Source organism: Psammomys obesus, unplaced genomic scaffold (genome assembly GCF_907164565.1).
Source record: "Psammomys obesus unplaced genomic scaffold, mPsaObe1.curated_primary_1811, whole genome shotgun sequence".
Classification (NCBI taxonomy): Eukaryota; Metazoa; Chordata; class Mammalia; order Rodentia; family Muridae; genus Psammomys; species Psammomys obesus.
This window is the reverse complement of record NW_026585643.1, coordinates 5,235,165-5,256,370: the sequence shown is the minus strand read 5'-3', so window position 1 is coordinate 5,256,370 and position 21,206 is coordinate 5,235,165. Positions and strand designations below refer to the sequence as shown.

The 21,206-nt window shown below is 38.4% G+C and overlaps 1 protein-coding gene across 3 annotated transcripts in view; it reads left to right on the top strand.

The window, feature by feature from the left end:
- Cab39l (calcium binding protein 39 like) overlaps nucleotides 1–21,206 on the top strand; it is a 129,380-nt gene that overhangs the window by 1,222 nt on the left and 106,952 nt on the right. For 2 of the 3 annotated variants that reach the window (XM_055617179.1, XM_055617173.1), the window contains exons 2-4: nucleotides 2,308–2,437; nucleotides 12,039–12,186; nucleotides 14,012–14,081. The gene's annotated coding sequence lies outside the window, so the exon portion shown is untranslated. The remainder of the gene's footprint in view (nucleotides 1–2,307; nucleotides 2,438–12,038; nucleotides 12,187–14,011; nucleotides 14,082–21,206) is intronic. The other variant, XM_055617174.1, reaches the window with a different exon arrangement.

The window sequence follows — 21,206 nt, the reverse complement described above, 5'->3', positions numbered from 1 at the left end:
GCACAAGACGCTGTATGTTCCTCTTCCCATTTTTCTCTAGGTCTTGAAAAAACCTAAGACTCCCACCTTTCCCCACTTAAGGAAGTAGAAAGCATTCATTGTTTTCCTTTTGAAAGAAGCTGCCAGATCTGAGAATCTAGCCAGTTGGAGACAAATATTTTGTGATTAGCTTTGGCAGTTTTGATGAACATGAGAAGCCAAGACCTACCCCAGTACCTTTACTTTAGTTTGCAGTTATTCAAGATTAGCTGGTGGTTCAGCTGAGTCAACAGTTCAGTACGGGGATATTTTGTGACAGAAATAACCAAACAAAACCAGCAAAAGGAAAAGAAATAGATGTTCTTAGTTTATTTTTTAAAGCCATGATCCATACTAAATTTTTCTCCAAAAAAAAAAAAAGGTGAATACTCATGCTATAGGTTGAGTTGATGAGTAAATATTACTGTTATTGTTCCATAAAACACCGACTTATTTTTTCCTATTCTTAAAAGAGTTAGGGAACAACTTTGTAAAGGAAAATGTATTTGCCTCTAGGAGAAAAGTCTAAATACCTCCTTGGTGGTCGTAATTTGCAGAAAGGTTTGGGACAGAGGCTAGAACATGTGAAAATTGAGCTGTGAGACACGTCTTTAAAATCTAAAGATTTCATTGATTAGATTACTGTCAAAAAGAGCATTGGTCATTTTGACCTTTAGAGTTCTAAATCTTTTGGTTTTTTTTTAATTAAAAATTAATTTTTTTTGAGATAGGGTTTCTCTGTGGAGACTTGGCTTTCCTGCACCCACTTTGTTGACCAAGCTGGCTTCAAATTTATAGAGATCCGCTTGCCTCTGCCTTTGTGAGCGATGGGATTACAGGTGTGTGACACCTCACCTGGCAATCTTTTTATTTTAATTGCATTGTTTATCCCCATAATGGATTATATTGATTGAATCCAGAAAGCTGATGGAAAATATACAGATATTTATGTACATTAAAATTGTTCCCAAAATGGTAGTTTCTAAAATCAATTCTCATTAAGGTATTTCTAGCACTTTAAAGGGTTGAGAGTATGGCTCATGATAGAGCATGTACTTACTCAAGAGATGAGCATCTGCATAAACCTGTGTGCTAAACATAGTGGGATATTCAGACTCAAGATTGCTTAGCTTAAAATAATAAAAAAAATTTTTTAAGAAGTATATATTTGACCTTCCTCTTTCTCTCATGGTGCTTAAGATCAAGGTCCTGGCCTTGTACATGCTGGGCAAGCACTTGATCTCTCATCTACATCCTAACTCTATTGCCTTTTGTCCCACTAGGTACTCGGGAGTAAATGTAGGGCTTCCTGGGAAGTCTCTTGTCATCCTTGTTGCATTGTTACTTTGTTAAGAAATATAGAGATCCTTTCCTGGCCAACTTTTAACTTCCCAGTTTTATTTGTTCCTGATCCTTAAACTAGCATTTTAATGCAAGTAAGACCTATATGTCAAATTTTTGTTTGCACTAAAGACACATTTCGGATAGTCTTGACAGACCTTAGTATGTCCATACTTCTTCTCCTGTGTTGCCTCTGTTATCTTATTATTGTGGGCATCTTCTGTGTGGCTCAGATTTAAAATGAAGTTCTTCCTTTTGTCCAACTTAATAACCATTCTATAGCTGCAGTTCCTGTAATGTCTTTCTGTTCTTTGTGTATTCTAAATTCAACATTTTATCCTTGGGTGTGCAGTGCGGGGAGACTGGGTCTGGAAGCTCCCAGTGTTGTGCCTTATCTGGTCTACATAGTGAGACCCTGTCTCAGTAAAACAGATTTTTTTTATATGCTACTATATTCATGATAAAATCTTACATTCTTTAGCTTGGAATTTATTTTAACTAAGATATTGTTTGGGTACCGTTCAGGTGCTGTGTTTCTACTCATCATGCAGCTTCATCTTATGAAGTAAGGTAGCTGCTTTGTGACAGGTTATTTACATATACCACATCCCTAAAGGGAAAGATAAAATTAATTTTGTTAGAAGACAAATATTTACAAGTGGTAATAGCTGAATTCTGTGCCTTAATTTATTTTAAGTTATTTTTATATGTTACACAGATTCATGTAATAATTTCACCACTTTTGTCACCATTTGTGATAGTTCTGTGAGGTTCCTGACAGGTATATTGTGGAGTAAGGTATGGGGTTCGAATTTGTCCCCCGCAAGTATGTGATGGCCTCTTATTTCTCTGTGGAGAAAGAGCTTCATACTTTTTGTGTTTGCAGCAGTGGTTCCCACTAAACAAGGACATTCTTCTGAAAGTAATTGATGCTGTTACTTAATCTAGGTCTGACTGTTTCCCAGTGATTCAGGGCAGGAAAAAGATTTGGAAAGACAGAAATCAAAGAAGATGGGAAACTGCTGCCAGCAAAGACCATTTAGTGAAGAATTTGAGTGCAAAGAGCTTTTCTAGAGAGGTAAGGGAGACTCAAGGGGTCATAAGTGTTTATAATGTGTGGGGTCTCCATCACCCAGAGCTTGTGTTTTGTTTTCTCTTCTACTGGATTAGCCTTGAGGTACCAACCAACTTTTGTCTTCTAGGCCAGTTTTTGTAGTTTTGAAGGTAAAACAAAAAACAAAAACAACGACAAAAACAAGCAAACAAACAAACAAACAAAAAAAAACCCCAGATGATTTCTGAGCCAGTTAAAGATTATTTTGTTTTCATTCAGCAAATACTCAACCTATACTTTGATACCATCCAAAGACTGTCAGATGTCCTGAGTTATGTAAACCTATAGAAAGTAACTTTTAGAATGCTGTTTTTGGAGCCTGAAAGATGGCTCAATGGGTTAAAGTAGCTGCTACCAAGCCTGAGAACTGGAGTTTAATCCCAGGACCCACATGGTAGAAGGAGAGAGCCAATTCGCACAAGTTGCCTTCTGACCTCCACATGCATGGATACACACATAATAAATGTTTTTTGTTTTTGTTTTTTAAAAATTCCTTAGTTGTAAAAAGAATAATGTCAAGTACCATTTGGACTTTTCAAAAGAAAACAAAACAAAAAAAGATGTCTGTTTGCAGATACGTAGTTCCTTTTCCCAGGAATAGCTAACCTTGCAGTTAATAACTAAGCTACAAATAAGCTGAGCAAGTTTGCTCATGCCCATAATTCCAGCTGAGGCATGAGGATCTTGAGGTCCAGACCAACCTGGGACATATAATGAGTCTTAAAACAACAATAGAAAGTTTACTTTTCTGGAGGAGAATAGCAAAACATAACAGTTTGATCCTAATTAGGTGGTTGAACAGGTGAGGGAATTGATTAAACAGACTATTGCTATGTAGCCTAGGCTGGCAGCTCCCTAAGAGATGGCATTATCAATTTGACGTGTATCCCCACGTTCAGTGACTTTGTTTGTTTTGTAAGACCTGGGGTCTCACAGCTCAGGAGTTCAAGATTGCGCCCTTCCCAGAAACTCCCCCAGACCAAGACTCGTTGCAAAAGCAAGAGGTTAATTAACCATTGCGCAATGGGGTCACCCCTGCCGGTCAGCAAAGAGTGGCATCAGGAGACAAAGGCCTTTAGGTTTTTAAAAGAAAAATTGCGGGAGATTTGAAGTTGCAGTCTTGGCAATTTAGGATTGGACGAGGAAGCTATAAAGTAAGATAATTGGTTAGTCTTAGGTGCTCAAGCTTGGCCAGTCCTGCCAAGTGTGGATGCAGCTGCAATTGAAGGTGGGGGTGGTTAGCTCATCCTTGAAGATTAGGGGCTACAGACTTTTGGCTGGAGGTCAAAAGCTACTCAGAAGAAGTCTAGGTTTGTTGCTAAGAAATGCTCTCTCAAAGACAGGAGTTTTTCTTTTTGCTGAGTGAAGGTCATTGCTTGCTTGCCTTTTTTTCTATCTGTCCTCATAGATAGGGTCACATTTTTCCATTCTCTGGAAAGGTACTAAGAGGCTGTAGCTTAACCTAAACCTCAAAACTATAGGCTTTAAAAGACATATAGGTTACAAAGTTAGTCTAACCCTTTCAGTTTGTTTACTTGTTTTGTTTTTGAGACTGAGTCTCACTGGATAGTCCAGGTTAGTTTGGGACCTAAGTGCATCTCCTGCCTGACACATGCTGGGATTGGAGCCTAAATCAACAAATCTGACCAACTAGCTAGTGAGTTTTTTGTTTCATTTCAAAGTCAACTGAAACAAATGAAGCTTGAGAGTTTATATAACCTTGGATTATAGTGCCAAATTTACCCTCCTGAATGTGTCCATAGAGTTCATCCAATGATGCTTAAGCAAGTGGGAATACCTCAGCAAGAGGAAATACTGCTTGCTGAGAGTAATGACAAATTTTATATTTATAAATGTTTGCTCATTTAAAATATATCTCAGTTAAAACAAAAAGGCTGGTAGGGACATATAATGAACTCAGGTCCAGGTTGGTATTCTTTGTAACTTGGTTGCACATTTAGGAATGGACTTTGTAGTTGACTGCATTGTGTTGTAATGTCAAAAGGTTGGACACATTGGTGCAGAAAGTCTGTATTTTTTTAGTCTGTTTCTTTCTTGCAAGTAAATAACAATATCAATAGAAAAGGATACAAAATAACAAGGAAAATGGCTTTTTTTTGGGGGGGGAGAGAAGGAACAACAGCTTGTAAAAATGATGAACATAACAGAGAATCAGTGAAATTGTTTTTAAAACTTTCCAAGATAAATACTTTTAGGATATAAAAATATAAAAGTGTTTAGTAACTGGTTCAGGAAGGTTTGCATCACTTTTTAGAAGGCAGCTTGTCAAGGTATGTCAACAAACAAGTCTATCTTGACCTTTTCTAGTAGAATTCTGAGGAAAAGAAGTCAAAGTTGTAAGGTCTCCTAGAACTATACCTGTGAAAAATTGGAACTACCCCATGGAACTACCAGAATGGTCTGCACGTTATGATGTGACCATTGTTGTGGCTGGATTTCAGCTCTTTGAAAGGGTATTTAGTGAATACCTATTTTCTGTCTAATGAAGAAGGTGTGGAATAACCTTGGGGAAGCAGCCTGTGAGAATGAAAAAAATAAATTCCACAGCAAGGACAAGACCTGTTGCTGATGTATAGTGCAAATAGTATAGCCATCAGCTCTGGGGAGAGGTGCAGCCACACACTGCTGCAGCCCTTGGCTCCTGGCTGAAACACATCGCACATTACAACAGCACTGGATCCTGGATGAAGTGAGTCCACACCCTAGTACAGCTCCTGGGTGAAACGCCTCTGCACACAGAGCTGCAGCCAGTATTTGGTACTGTTGTTTAATCTCTGTTGTTACAGGGAAGATAGAGTGTGATGTTATGGCAGGTTTAGTCTGCATTTCTCGTATGGTGATGTTGTTCCTCTCTGAGGAAGAGTGAGAAGAAACAGCAGTTTTATTTGTCACCACCACCAAAACTGGAAACAACTCAGGGGTCAATTGGTCAATAAAGTGAAAAACTCCAACTCATGCACAACACTTATACAGGAGCCCTGTTTTAATCTAGGAAAATATGAAAATATGTAACAAATTATAATCAAAAGTATACATTATATTATGAAAAGACATCAGAGAAATGTGGCCATAGAACAGATAAAAATGATAATCTTAAGTATTATAGCTTAGAGAAATTGTAGCCAAGGTGAAATCTTCTTTTTGTTGTTGTTTGGTTTGTAACTGAGGCTGCCTGAAAACACTTGATCCTCCTGCCTCTGCTTCCATAATGCTAGAATTACTTACGTGAGTCATTATGCCTAATTTAAGATGAAATCTTTTAAAGAAACATACATCAAAAAGAAAAGAATCTCAGAAGTAAGGTGGCTAGACCATTCAAGGATAAGTGAGGGTTGGAAGAACTCAGGGAATGTTTGAAAAAGGACATACTTTTAGCAACAAATTAGAAAATGGTGAATATATATATCACAAATGGCACAATAAGAGAAAAAGAAAGAAGAAATGAGAAACCAATGTATTTTAAAAAGCTAAAATAAAGACAAAAGCTGCCATGGAAGTAGAGACCTTTAATCCCACAGCCTAGGAATCAGAGGCAGGTGGATCTCTGAGTTCCAGGTCAGCCAGGGACTACTTCTGTTTTAGGGTTTCTATTGCTGTGAAGAGACACCATGACCCCGACAATTCTTCTAAAGGAAAACATTTAGTTCAGGGGCTTAGTCCATTGTCATGGTAGGAAACGTGATGGTATGAAGGCATACTTGGTGCTGGAGAGGTATCTGAGAGGTCTGTATCTGAATCCGATACAGATTGAGACATACTTCTAGCAGTGCTAACTATTCCAACAAGCCACACCTCCTAATCGTGCCACTCTTTATGAGGCTATAGGGGCCGTTTTTCTTCAGATCACCACAACATTATTAAACAAACAACAAAGACAGGCAGCAAACCAAAGTTCATTGGTGGTTGTATAACATTGTGTACTTAATGCCAATGGATTGAAAGCTTAAAAGTGGTTTAAATGGTAAGCTTTGTCTCATTTTGTCAGAATAAAACCTGTAAAGCAAAACATTAGACTGCAACAATTGTCAGAACTTCAGTTCCTGAACACTTAACACTAAAGAAGGACAAAGGCTGGCTGTGCTGAAGGAGGCACCCCAAAGTCTGGACCTCAGCCCAGAACACTTAACACTGAGATGTAGTCTTGTAAAATGGTTCAGTTTAAAAAAATCTAACCTTTTTTCAGTCATGGAAATAAGACCAAGTGACTTGGGAAAAAATATCGCATAGATTTGGTGCTTTTGGCAGTAACATTTTATTTTAGAAAATAAACCAACAGTTTTTAAAACTTTTAAAGGAAAAACAGTATATCACCAGACCCTGCTTCAAAAAATTTAGGGCATTTCTGGGTATGGTAGCCTACTTGTAATCTTAGCACTTAGGAGGTTGAGGTTGAAAGAACAGGAGTACAAGGTCATTCTCTGTTGAATATTAAGTACCTGGCTAATGTGCTCTACAAAAAAATTCAATCATGAAACAATCTAAGGATTATTGTTTCACTCCTTTCTAAAGAAGTATACTAGAGAACAAATTTCAATTAGTAAATGATTGGAAAAAGATTCAATATAAAATCAAGTGCCAAACATTAAATAGATTTGTAATAGCTCCAATATTAAAATATGGGAATAATGGTTTCAGAGTTCTGTGGTGTGACAATGTAGAAAGAATATAAACCACTGTCAGGAAGTCTGCTTTAGCGGAAATAAATGTATTATGCCTAAGCTATGAGTAGCCATGTCTTAGGAACATGGATTCAGGTTATTCAGAATGATACATTCATTTGTTGAAGAAATTGCATGAAGTCATAGAAAGTAAACATTTTATTTAAATTGTTTTATTCTTGGTAATTTCTTACACAAATACACAAATGCAATGTAGTTAGATCATATCTACTCCATTGTAACTCATCCCAGGCTCTATTCCCATCCTCTTCCCAACTTTGTTTTTTTTTCTTTCTTCTCCTTTTCCCCCTGAGTCCTTTTAGTACTGCCAGTATGTGCATGGGCCATCCACTAGCCCATAGGTAACTTGCTATGGCCCACACCATTGAAAAACACTTGACTTTTTCTGTCCCAGCAACTAACTACTGTCCATAGACTTTTGGCTAGGGTTGTGTCTTTCACCTTACCTGCTAGAGTGTTAGTTGGCTTGAACTTACGCATATTTGTGCCCACAATTGCAGCTGCTATAATTTCATGGGTGCCGTGGCCTTATCATGTCCAGAAGATACCATTTCACAGCAGTCCCCCACTCTCCAGAACTTGGGCTCTTAAAAGTTTTTTGACTCCTTTTTGCAGTGTTTCCTGAGTCTTGAAAGATGGTGTGAAGGGGTATGATGTAGAGGTCCCATTTGGGGTTTAAGCACTCCACAGTCACTTATTTTCTGTACTTGACCAGGTTGTAGTCTTTGTATTAACTTGTCTACATAAAGAAGTATAAGGGGTGATAGTTGCACTGGCCTATGGGTATAGAATAAGTACATAGAAGACAGTTTGATGCCATGTTCCTTTAGTAAAATAATAGTGGTAGTGCTTATGACCTCCCTAGCCATGGTTTCTTGCCTGGTTTTAAAGTATCAGACATGAATTCCCTACTGTGAAGTGGACTTTCAGTCTTAAGTAGAAAGCTGTTGGTTACCCCCCCCCATATATTAATAACATCATTACACAAATGGACACTCCTTCTAGGTCACAGCAGGCTAAAACTTGAGTTTTCTTCCTTCGTAGCCTATATAACACCTTCCAGCATATGTAAGCTAGCCACCAGGAAAGAAGCTTGTAAGATTGGGAGTGATTGCCTGCTAACCAACTATGTCATCAAATAATTGGAATTTCCAGGGTTGGGGAGATAGCTCAACTGGAAAGTAGTTGTTTTCCAAGCATGCAGATAGAAATTTAGTTCCCAGAACCCAAGCAATAAAGCTGTATTTGATGGCTCAGACTTGTAATCCCACTGCTATGGAGGCAGAAGTGGTGAGTTCTAGGGGGCCCCTTGCCACACAGCCTAGCCTACTTTTTGAACTCTAGCCAGTGAGAGACCTTGTCTTAGAAACAAGATGCCTGGTACAACATTCAATTGCTAACACTGTCTCCAAACCATAAAAAGAGGAAGACAAGTCAGAAGGTAGGCTGAAAAGTATATGAAGGACATTGCATAAGTTGAATTCACAGTAAAGAATTTTTAAAATGTCTGTTTACTCAAGGACACAACAGCTTGTCATAAACAAAACTACAAAAAAGTAAAATTAAAAAGGGCAAAAAGTTTGCTCTGAAGGCAGAAATACTTGCCATGCAGGATAGAAACCCAAGGAAATACCGAGTTACATGAGTCCTCTTGGACAAAAGAGCCTAAAAACATGTGTGCCGAAGAGGCAGTCTCAAAAAAGCACTGATTTTAGGGAGAGAGGATGATTTGAAAGAAGGAGTCTTGAAGGATGGAGATGGAGCTTCCAGACTGTGAAGACTTGGTAGTCAACAAGAGGCAGCAGAAGTCAAGAATTTTGTTGAAGTCAAATAGAAGTTGAATAAGCTTCCTCCCACCCAGTAGGAGTCAGATGAAAATAAAATAAAACAAACCAGTTCATTTAGTACTGTCGAAATAAGAAATCAGTAAGTTATTCACATCCCTCTTGGCTGTACTGTTATCTAGTTTAGGAAAAAGAAAACACTTGAAAATGAACCAGAGATGTCAGAGAACATTCATGTAACCTTACTTAGTAGAAAGTGAACTGGGAGTCAAAACATTTCAGGTGCCAGTTAAGCTGCTTTGAACATTGAATGGTAGAGCTAAAGAAAATTACAACATTTTCAGGCATAAAAAGCCCCAAATCTTAAAATCAGACCCCCCAAAGAACAAAAACAAAGATATGGAGAAGAATTTTCTGGAACTTAGAAAATAAAAAAAATATATTTTTAAAAATGGAGTTAATCTCTGTGGTACCTAAGGGAAAGGGGATCACACTAAATATGGGACACTGACAGAAGTCATGAAGACAGCCAAGAAAGAAAAAAGAAAAGGAAGGTGGGAATAGAAAGTTACACAGGTGTGTGTGCACACACAGAACAAAGCGAGACAGATTGACCCCAGGCCTTATAGCCTAGGTACGTACTGCTTTAGAGTCACATCACCAGTGTCTAAGAGATGATTAAGATATAAGACGAACTATTTGAGTTCCTAAGAAGAACAACGATAGTAGGGCTGATACTTAAACTTCTATCCATAGAAGCATTTTTAAATAGAGAAGACTCAAGTGTATATACCAAGAAGGCCTTTAGACTGGAGGTGGCCGTGACACAGTGGTTTTCTAGCATGGCCAGCACCATGTAGGCCAGCACTCTCCTTGTGTGTGTACTAGGAAAATTGATCCAACATGATTAGCTTCAAGTTGTAGCTTAGGGAAACTTTCAAGAAAATTTCCCTTGGGTTTCTAGGAAGAAAAGAAGCTAGCAGCAGACTTCTCAACAAAAGTTCTCAACTGAGCAGAACAGCTGTGGAACAACCTAGCTGAAGTCTACAATTATAAGTCAAGGTTTTTATAGCCATGAAGTGTTTACATGGTGAAAAATTACAAATGCAAAGACAAATGACAAAATGTTTGGAGCTAATTTTTATTAAAACCAGTTTGTAAAAATCTAGGAAAATCATGGACATAAGATGATAGCTAGAGAAATGAGGTCCCAGCTTTAGTGACACAAAGACAAGTTCAAATTAAGGCTATGCTAAAGAACTAGAGCTGTTCTGGGCTGGGGAGATGGTGCCATTGGTAGCATGCTTGCTGTCCTAATGTTTACTAGGGTCTCGGTTAGACGCTGGCACCCATGTAAAAGCCAAGAATAGCAGCATGCTTTTGCAACTCAAGCTGGTTGGGGGTGGGGTGGGTTAGGGGGAAGAAGGCTGGTAGAGATAAGAGGCTCCTTGGCACTAACTAGCCAGCTAGCTCAGCTAGTCAGTTATCTCTGGGATCAGTAAGCATTCGTGTCTCAAAAACTGAGGGCATCATGCAGTATCCATCAAAATCACATGCATGTATCCTTTGGCACAGGCATTCAACTTTTATTAATTTATTTTAATAATAATAAAATAAAATAAACTTTCACAGTTCTGTACTGTTGGTCACTGGGCATGGACAGGGTGCCCTGGTATATGGTACCAGCAAAATTAACATACATTGTAAAAGTTTCATTCAGCTGGCTTACATGTTAAAGGCTGGGTAGTCCAACTATGGCTATTTGTATTCTATCTATGCAACTGGATGCCTCAGGCCTGATTTGGTGCTCGAGGCCTGGAAGATTCTTGGAGGGAGGGTCTCTGGATTTTAGTGTTGGAAAGTCAAAGGTGCAGTAGTCTGAGCTCTGAAATATGGTGTCGCTAGGAGTAGCTGCAGACAAACTCACACTAACATGAAACAAAGGCTCACAGGCTTTTTCCTCTGTTTCTTTTATGTGGGCCAGTTGTTGGAAAGTGCATTCATTCTGGGGTGATTTTTCTCACCTCATTTAGTCCTTTCTGGAAACTCCCTCACAGGTCTGTCCTGAGTCATGTCTCTTAATTAGCTCAAGATGTCACCAAGTTGACATTTAATATTAACCATCATACTTCATTAAAAATTTAGAACCATTTTAAATGTCCATTATTAGGAAATTGACTGTAGTATAGTGCAACCAAATAAACAATAGAGCAGTCTCTAGGGAGTCAGTGTCCTTGCAAGTAACCCTCTTTCTCTAGGTGAGCAATATATAGAATAACCTAAAGGCAGGAGAGGGTGCCAACAACAGAAGAGAGCTTTCTCTTAAGATAACTTGCTTATACCCTCAGAATCCTGTATGTCTACATATTCAAACACAAAGTTAAGTAAAATAATAGAGTGAAAGAAAAAATTTGAAAACAATCTAATATAATTTTTACACTATATTGTTATACTTTGGGAGCATCATCACACAGTAAAAGGAGCTTTCTAATGGTTTTTGGACATAATTTAGATGGTCCAATGGTGTATTTGGCAGTAGGGTTTGGGTGTGTTGCTTTTAGCAGAGTGTGTATTATGTATTGCTGAATGTTGATAATCATTTAAACCAAGTTTATCAGATTGAATTAAGTAAAAATTACATACAAAAACTACATAGAAGTACACCAAGCATACTAATAGTCCCTTGAGTCAGGTGTGCTATCACACATTTGCAATCTCAGCACTGGTGAGGTGGTAGCAGGAAAATGGTGAATTGTGGCCAGCCTGGGTTACAGAGCAAAAAACGTGTTAAGAGAGAGGGAGGACCTGGAGACAAAGGCTGGAGAAAAGTAGGGAAGAAATTTGGAGAGATGGAGGGACATGACATTTAAACAACAGGTTAGCATATTGACATTTGTTTTTTTTCAATTGTGTCATTTAATCTATACATTGCAACCTATTTTTTTTTTGTAGGTTCAGAGTTTTTCAAGTAATTTGATTCAGTTTATACAGTTATTGTAGGAGACTTGCTATTAAAACCCAGATCCATGTGACTTTAAAATCTGAACTTTTTTTTTTTTTAATTATTATACTACATTACAGGATAAACATCTACCTTAAAGAAGAAAGAACATCAGGAGCTAAGATTCAATTTAACCCTGTAGTGGCTGCTTGGAAGATGAAGATGCAGACTCCAGATTGGTGGTTTATATGCTGTTCATGCAAGAGCCATGCACTAAAGGAGAGAGCTGTAAGCTTTCCCCAGTTTCTCATAGGGGATTTGTAGGCTTATACTTTTCACCAAACCTACTTTATTTAGGGTTCTTAAACACCTTTACCTCCCTTCCATCTCCGACCCCCACCTTAGATAAGAGATTAGTAGGGAAATGGGCTGTGCTGATTAGGGTTGATGAGTCTTTAGGGGATTACCAAACTCAGTTTTCAGGATACCAGCAGTCCAGTCCAAAGGCCAATTCCAAGCAGCAACAAGAAGTCATCAAAGGCTGCAAGACTCAGTTGGATTGCCCTGAAAAGTTGTCTGGAACCATTCTCTTTGCAAAGTCAAGTGTCAAAGCACGAAGATCAGCACAGCAATGTCAATGCAAAAAAAGTGATGTCTCACTCTGCCTGGGCCTCTATATATGTCCTCTCCTCAGAGTCCACCCACGAATGTTCTCAGCTGTCCAAAGTCACACCCCTCGCACAAGAGAGCTCATACAGCAAAACATCATGTCCCCTCTCACAAGCCAACCTACAGCAAAACATCATGTGCCCAGCTTGCAGCAAAACATCAGATGACAAAACAGTCTTCAAAGAAACCAGAAACTTCCACTTCAGCGATTATCTTAGGGTTTCTCTTGCTACAATAAGACACCACGACCAAAGCAACTAAGAGATGAAAGGGCTTATTTGGCTTATGCTTACAAAACACTGTTCATCATTAAAGGAATTCAGGGTAGGAACTCAAATAGGGCAGGACCCTGGAGACAGGAGCTGATGCAGAGGTGATGGAAGGGTGCTGCTTACTGGCTTGCTACTCATGGCTTGTGCAGCCTGCTTTTCTATAGAACCCAAGACCACCAGCCCAGGAATGACACCAACCATAGTGGGCTGGGTGTCCCCCCATTGATCACTAAGGAATTCCTTACAACCAGATGTTATGGAGGTATTTTCTCAATTGAGGTTTCCTCCTTGCCAGTTACTCTAGCTTGTGTCAAGTTGACATAGAATTTATCTGGCATAGAGATGTATATACAAACTGTTAGGTTGATCTGGAGAGCAATATTAGAATTGTACCCAGTGGCTAAGTAAAAAAGTATGGCAAAGTAGAAAAGAACAAAACTTTGTTGACATGGAGGCTCAGCCGGTGGTGAGCTTACCATACAAGCCTGACACCTGAGTTTTATCCCTGGAACCCACAAAAACATGGAAAGGGAGAACCAACTTCAAAGATGTCCTTTGGCTTTCACATACACACCCTGAAACCAAGACTCCTTTCTGCATGTAAGTCTTGTGCGCACGTACACACAAAAAAAAAAAAAAGAAAAGAAAGTCCCTAACGTGAATAGTTTTTCATGATATTATCAAAAGCACGAAATTCCGAAGATGATCTCTTTGTCACATTTCAAAATTCTTTTGTGATTTTTTTTCTTTTTTTGTTTTTCTGTTTGTTTTGTTTGGTTTTGTTTGTTTGTTTTTTGCTGGGAAATGATAGAGCTAAACTTTACCAAACTGTGATAAGAGGAAAACATTCTCACATCAGTGAAGGCTTTCCATATCCTTTTGTAGAAGACATGGGATCAGCTGAAATGTGTTTCCCCGCATTCAGGTGCTGGTTGAGATTACAGAGATCCCAGAGTTTACTTCCCCAAGCCAGCCCTTAAATTCAGCTATTATTGCAGTAGTTGGGTAGGGATTTTTTTGTTCTTATTTTGATTTGTCTATAGTTGGTTATGTTAGAGAATCTAATTTGTAATTTTCTGTAACTGAAAACTGTGGGAGACTGAGTCAGATTTGCTATAAAATATTTTCTATAAGTTTTATAGAATTAATTCTGAGCCTTTTCTGGTTGCCAGAACTGTGCTGACCAGTGACCAAAGGCTGCAAGCATTGGAACAGATTTGTGGAAGACACAGGGTATCTAAGGTAAGAGAATAACAGTGCAGTATCTGGATTATTTCTCTTGATTATTGCTAATTATTTGTACAATAAGGGTTTAGAATACATACACTATCTCAACCTGAATTTTTCAAAACCACTGAAGAAGTAATAGAATTCCATTTGCAGTAGGCAGAGCTGGACCACCCCCCCTACCAAATGTGTAAAATGCCCATTAAAACTAATGGATTAAAGTGTAAGAAAATGAGAAGAACTTTTCCAGGTACAACCAAAACAAGTGTATTATATGAAGTAAACATGTGCTGAAGTCACTGAATACTTTGAGGACTTCCTCAGAGTGCCTACAGAAAGAGTGTTCTCACATCAGCAAAGGCTTTCCATATCCTTTTGTAGAAGACAATACATTGGCTGAAATAAATTCTGTTTCCTGGTATTGGGTTCTTGTGCTGGGGAGATTGCAGAATTCCCTTCCCCAAGCCAGCCCTTCATATTTCCCCTAGCTTCCTTGGTGATACGGCATTTTTAAAATTCAGATACCTATTGGAGTAGTTGGGTAAGGATTAGCAATGAAGGTTAATACAATATCTTAGCTTAACCCTGTTTTGTCATTGTCTCTTCTCAGGTTTGGCTTGACTCACTTGTCTTACTCTTTTTCTTTGTTCATATTTCTTCTTTTACTCCACATTGCCCTTTCCAGACCATTTCCCTTCTGTAATGTCTACAATGGCATTTTCATTCAACACCTTTCTGTTTGCATAAATCTTGTGTGCATGATGGCTGAGTCTAGAGAAAAGCTTCTGTATCCTATAATAAAATAGGAAGACTGGTTAGAAGCCATCCACAGAGGCTTCAGGTCTAGGTATAGGTGAGATCTCTACTAATAATCCTTGGCTATAAGCTTATACTTACTTGAACTCTAGAGTTTTGATTTGTAATATTTCCACAGTTCTAAAACTATAAGTGAAGTTTAATATAAAGTAGATATAATACTTTATAATACTGTAATACTCTGTAATACTCATAGGTACTAGGTAGAATCAATTACAATTTTGTACATAGGAACATATGCAGCCATAAAATAATTATAGTTAAAGCTCTAACAAATGCTTACACATTTGTGATTTATTTTAGAAAAAGAAAATCATGAAAATGTTAGCTTAAAAATCAAGGTACTATGTCAGGTCTCAGCAATTTTAGTTGTTAAAAATGTCCGGTATAAAATATTTTTGTAAAGTAAGAGACTGAGAAAGTGACTAGACATATTTAAACAGGAATCAGTTGCATCAGAAATGAAAATTATAGCTTTAAATCTTTAAAATAACTTTTAAACTTTAAACTTACATTGTTTAAAAACTTTAAACTTTAAAACAACTTTAAAATTAAGTGGGAGATTAACCTAACATTTAGGCATAGTTAAAAGCTGTTCACAACTCCATAGAAAATGTAGAAGATTATGAAATGGTGATTAGAATTCCAGAGAGAAAATTCCATGCTAGTCTGAACCATATAATGAGATCTGTCTAAAGAGAAAAGAAGTAATAAAAGCATAGACTAGGTATAAGAATTAATATTTACCAGAACTAATAAAACACTCAAATCCTCAGATTTAAAGAGCCCAGGAGAAAAAAAAAACCAGCAATTTAAAATAAATCATCATTATTTATTCACTCATCATTCATTCATTCTTTTGACGCTAAGGATTGACCTCCAGATTTAACATATGCTAAGCACACACTCTGCACCTCAACATCCCAGGTACTTGTCTGGGGATTTAATTTTCTTTTGCTGTTTTGAGATAAACTCTTGCTATGCAGCCCTGGCTGGCCTGGTGCTATGTAGGTCAGAGTGACCTCAAATTTGAAATAATTTACTGTCTGTTTCTTGGGTACTGGGGTATAGGCTTGTGCCACTGCACTGGCTCAGGTGCTTCAGACACTTCTTTTACTTAGTTATTTTGAATGAAGTTAATTCATTTATACTGTAATAAATATATCCCTTTATTCTCCCTTTTCATTGTGGAGTAAGATTCCTTTTTATAGATAAACCACAATTTGTTTATCCTTGCATTTGTGCATAGAAAAAAATGTGTTTCTGAATTTTAGCGAATGAAGCTGGTAGGATATTCATCAGCTTTGTGGGTAACTTGTAGCTTCTTACCTTTTCAATAAAGAGGAAGAACGAAAGCCCTGAAGAGGTTTTAGGGACCCTAAAATAGTTTTTGTATATATAATGTTAAGAAAGCCAAAAGAAAGAGAAACAGATTAAAAGAAAATTGCCATAGGCTAATGATGTGTTGTAAAAATGATAATATTTCTAAATGGCTATGTAAAAGATATAACTAGCTGTTTACTTGGTTAGTAGTGGAACTTCTTTGTAAAGTTTACAATATTCATATGATTATGTGAAACATAGCTGTATATATTTTTAAGTGCTAGGAAATATTTGGATAAAACAGCTTTGTGGTTAAAAGAGCAGGAGGTTGTATTTGTTACTATCCCTAAGTTTTTAGAAATGAATTTTTAAGTAGGAAAGTATATGTTTTAAAAGTAATTAATGAATGCATAGTGATTTGGATACATATAGACTTGTAATTTTCTTAGAATTAATCAAAATTCTTAGATAAAATTAGTTAGCAATGTCCTTTGCTTTATAGAAGCTTTTCAGTTTCATGAGGTCCCATTTATTGACTTGCCTGTGCTATTGGTGTTCTGTTCAGGAAGTTGTCTCCTGTGCCAAGGCCCTTCCCCACTTTTTCTTCTAAGCGGTTTAGTGTGTCTGGTTTTATGTTGGGGTCTTTGATCCACTTAGACTTTGGTTTTGTGCAGGGTGATAAGTTTGGGTCTATTTGCATTTTTCTACATGTAGACATCCAGTTAGACCAGCACCATTTGTTGAAGATGCTATCTTTTTTCCATTGTATGGTTTTGGCATCTTTGTCAAATATCAGGTGTCCATAAGTGTGTTGGTTTATTTCTGGGTCTTTTATGCAATTCTATTGATCCATCAGTCTGTTTCTATGCCAGTACCATGCAGTTTTTTATTACTGTTGCTTTATAGTACAGCTTGAGATCAGGGATGGAGATACCTCCAGAAGACCTTTTATTGTAGATGATTGTTGTAGCAATTTCTTGTTATTCCATAGGAAGTTGAGAATTTTTCTTTCAAGATCTGTGAAGAATTGTGTTGGTAAGTTGATAGGAATTGCATTGAATCTGTAGATTGCTTTTGGTAAGATGCCATTTTTACTATGTTAATCCTGCCAAGCCATGAGCATGGGCGATCTTTCCATCTTCTGAAAACAAAACAACTGCCTACAGATTGGGCAGTCCTTTTATCTTCACTAACCCTCTATCTGACAAAGGGCTAATATCCAGCGTATATAAAGAACTCAAGAAGTTAAACAGTAACAAACCAAGTAATCCAATTAAAAAATGGGGTACAGAGCTGAACAGAGAATTCTCAGTAGAGGAATATCGAATGGCAGAGAAACATTTAAAGAAATGTTCAACATCCTTAGTCATCAGGGAAATGCAAATCAAAGCAACCCTGAGATTTCACCTTACACCCATCAAAATTGCTAAGATCAAAAACTCAAGTGATAACACATGCTGGAGGATGTGGAGAAAGGGGAACCTTCCTCCACTGTTGGTGGGAATGTAAACTTGTACAACCACTTTGGAAATTAAACTGGCATTTTCTCAGACAATTAGGAATAGCGCTTCCTCAAGATCCAGCCATAGCACTCCTAATCATATATTCAAAATATACTCAAGTATAAAACAAGGACATTTGCTCATCCATGTTTATAGCAGCTTTATTTGTAATAGCCAGAAGCTGGAAACAGCCTTAGATGCCCCGCAGTTGATGAATGGATACAGAAATTGTGGTACATCTACACAATGGAATATTACTCAGTGATAAAAAAAAAACAAGGAAATCATGAAATTTGCAGGTAAATGGTGGTAACTAGAAAAGATCATCCTGAGTGAGGTATCCCTGAAGCAGAAAGACCCCAGGGTATATACTCACTCATAAGTGGATGTTAGACATATAATATAGGATAAACATACTAAAACTGTACACATAAGGAAGCTAATCAAGAAGGAGAACTCTGGCTAAGATGCTCAATCCCCATTCAGAAAGGCAAAGAGGATGGACATTGGAGGAGAGAAAAACAGGGAACAGGACAGGAGCCTACCACAGAGGGCCTCTGAAGGCTCTCCCCTGCAGGGTATTGAGGCAGATGCTGAGACTCATAGCCAACCTTTGGGCAGAGTGCAGGGAATCTTATGAAAGAAGTGGGAGATAGTAAGACCTGGAGAGGACAGGAGCTCCACAAGGAGAGCAATAGATCGAAAAAGTTTGGGCACAGGGGTCTTTTCTGAGAATGATACTCCAGCCAAGGACCACTCATGGAGATGGCCTGGAACCCCTGCACAGAGGTAGCCCATGGCATTTCAGTGTCCAAGTGGCCTCCACAGTAATTGAGACAGGGACTGTCTCTGATAGAAATGATTGGCCTGCTCTTTGATCATCTCCCCCTGAGTGGGGAACATTCTTACCAGGTTACAGAGGAAGACAATACAACCACTCCTGATGAAACCTGATAGACTAAGATCAGAGGGAAGGGGAGGAGGACCTCCCGTATCAGTGGACTGGGGGAGGGCTTCAGGTGGGAAAGAGGAAGGAAGGGTGGGATTGGGAGGGGAAGAGGGAGGGAACTACAGGGGCGGATACAAAGTGAATAAACTGTAATTAATAAACATAAAAATAAATTAAAAAAGAGCTGAAGGTGACAAAAGTTAAAAGAATATTATTTAGCAAGTATGTACTTTGAAATGAAATCACTTTGTGTTGCTAGCATATAAAAATATTATGGTGAAGATAGGTGAAGATAGATCTTAGAACCTCACTTGTACTGGATAGGCTCTTTATCGCTGAGCTATGTTCCCATTTTAACTTTTTTTGAGAACTTTATACACAAGAACTGCATCTACATCATTCTTTCCATCCTTGCCTCTCCTCAAGTTTCATGCCCTCTTTATTATTGTTACATATGTATACCATAGATTTTATTATACAGAAACACACACACACACACACACACACACATATATATATATATATATAACCTACTAAATCCATTTAGCTTTGCTTGTGTGTATATGTGTTCACAGCTGACCACTTAGGATTGGATAATCTATGAAGGAGTTGGTACCTGGAGGAAATGGAGTCTCTCTACACTGCCCTTTTTCACCAGTAGTAGTTCAGCTAGAAGTAAGACCTTGTAGAAATTTCCTGCTCACATTAGATGCCATTGGTATTACCATTATGCGTATCTTGTTCAGGCAACCAAATTTTTAAGGGTTCATGGGTACACTTTCCCTGCATATATGAGCAACACTATCAAATGGCATTCTGTTCCTCTGACTTTTACAGTCTTTCCACCCCCTCTTCCTTGATATTCCCCAAGCACTGCATAGGGGATTTTGTTGCAATTATAGCAATTGGGGCTGGGGACCCATGGGTGTTGCATGTCGACCAGTTATTGTTCTCTGTATTCAATTACTTCTGTTCTAAAAAGATGTTTCTTTGATGAGGAATGATCACCATCACCACACTTACCTGTGAATAAGAAGATAAGTATCTAGAATGCAGTTAAAATTACATTAATTTAGACAGTAATAGGTTTTTCTCTAGAGCCTATACCCACTTCACCCATAGATAGTTGGCTAAGTTTATAGTGCTGGGCATGACTTCCTTCCCATTGAGTTAATTTTATTTAGTACAGTTAGATAGCTGTTGTTTACCCACAAGCCGAAAGTACCTCTCTTAAATGACTGGAAATAGCTTGCTAGTCCAGATATTGCTGTGGTTTGTAGGTGAGACTACTGATTGCTCCTCTCCCTAAGACTGCTTGTATAGGACCTTCTTATATCATAAGAGCAAGTTATACAGGCAGGAGGCTTCTAGGCCAGTTCTTTCGAGTCTTGTGTCCTACATGCATGGTGTCTTCAGCAGTTAGGTCTTACCTTCAAGATCTGGAAGTCATCCAAGGTCAATGGAATAGCCTATATTGCTTTGGAATACCCTATTTCCGGACCAGCAACGCAGGGGAAGGTTTTGTTCCCATGCCTGGCAAAGTAGTGCTTGGCTCTTACAAGGAGCACCATAAGCCCACGTCATGCTAACTCCGCTAAAGTGTATACCATAAAAGTATGCCCATAAGTATACACATCAATTTTTTTTGCAAGTTTCTTTTTTTATTTTTTAAATTTTTTTATTAATTACACTTTATTCATTTTTTATCCCCCCATAAGCCCCTCCCTCCTCCCCTCCCGATCCCACCTTCCCTCCCCTTTCTGCATGCATGCCACTCCCCAAGTCCACTGATAGGGGAGGTTCTCCTCTCCTTTCTGATCTTAGTCTATCAGTTCTCATCAAAAGTGGCTGCATTGTCCTCTTCTGTGGCCTGGTAGGGCTGCTCCCTCCTCAGGGGGAGGTGATCAAAGAGCAGGCCAGTCAGATTATGTCAGAGGCAGTCCCTCTTCCCATTACTAGGTAACCCACTTGGACACTGAACTGCCATGGGCTACATCTGTGCAGGGGTTCTAGGTTATCTCCACGAATAGTCCTTGGTTGGAGTATGAGTCTCTGGGAAGTTCCCTGGGTTCAAATTATCTTGTTCTGTTGCTCTCCTTGTGGAGTTCCTGTCCCCTCCAGCTCTTACTATTTCCTACTTCTTACATAAAATTCCATTCACTCTGCCCATCAGTTGTCCATCAGGCTTAGCATCTGCTTTGACAGTCTATACTGCAGAAGCTTTCAGAGGCCCTCTGTGGCAGGTTCCAAGGTTGTTTCCTGTTTTCTTCTGGCTTTCAGAGGCCCTCTGTAGCAGGTTCCAAGGTTGTTTCCTATTTTCTTTTTCTTCTGATGTCCATCCTCTTTGCCTTTCAGGATGGGGATTGAACATTTTAGTTAGGGTCCTCTCTTTTGCTTAGTTTGTTTAGATGTACAGATTTTAGTGGGTTTATTCTATGTTGTATGTTTATATGAGTGAGTATATACCATGTGTGTCTTTTTGCTTCTGGGACAACTCACTCAGGATGATCCTTTCCAGGTCCCACCATTTACCTGCAAATTTCATGATTT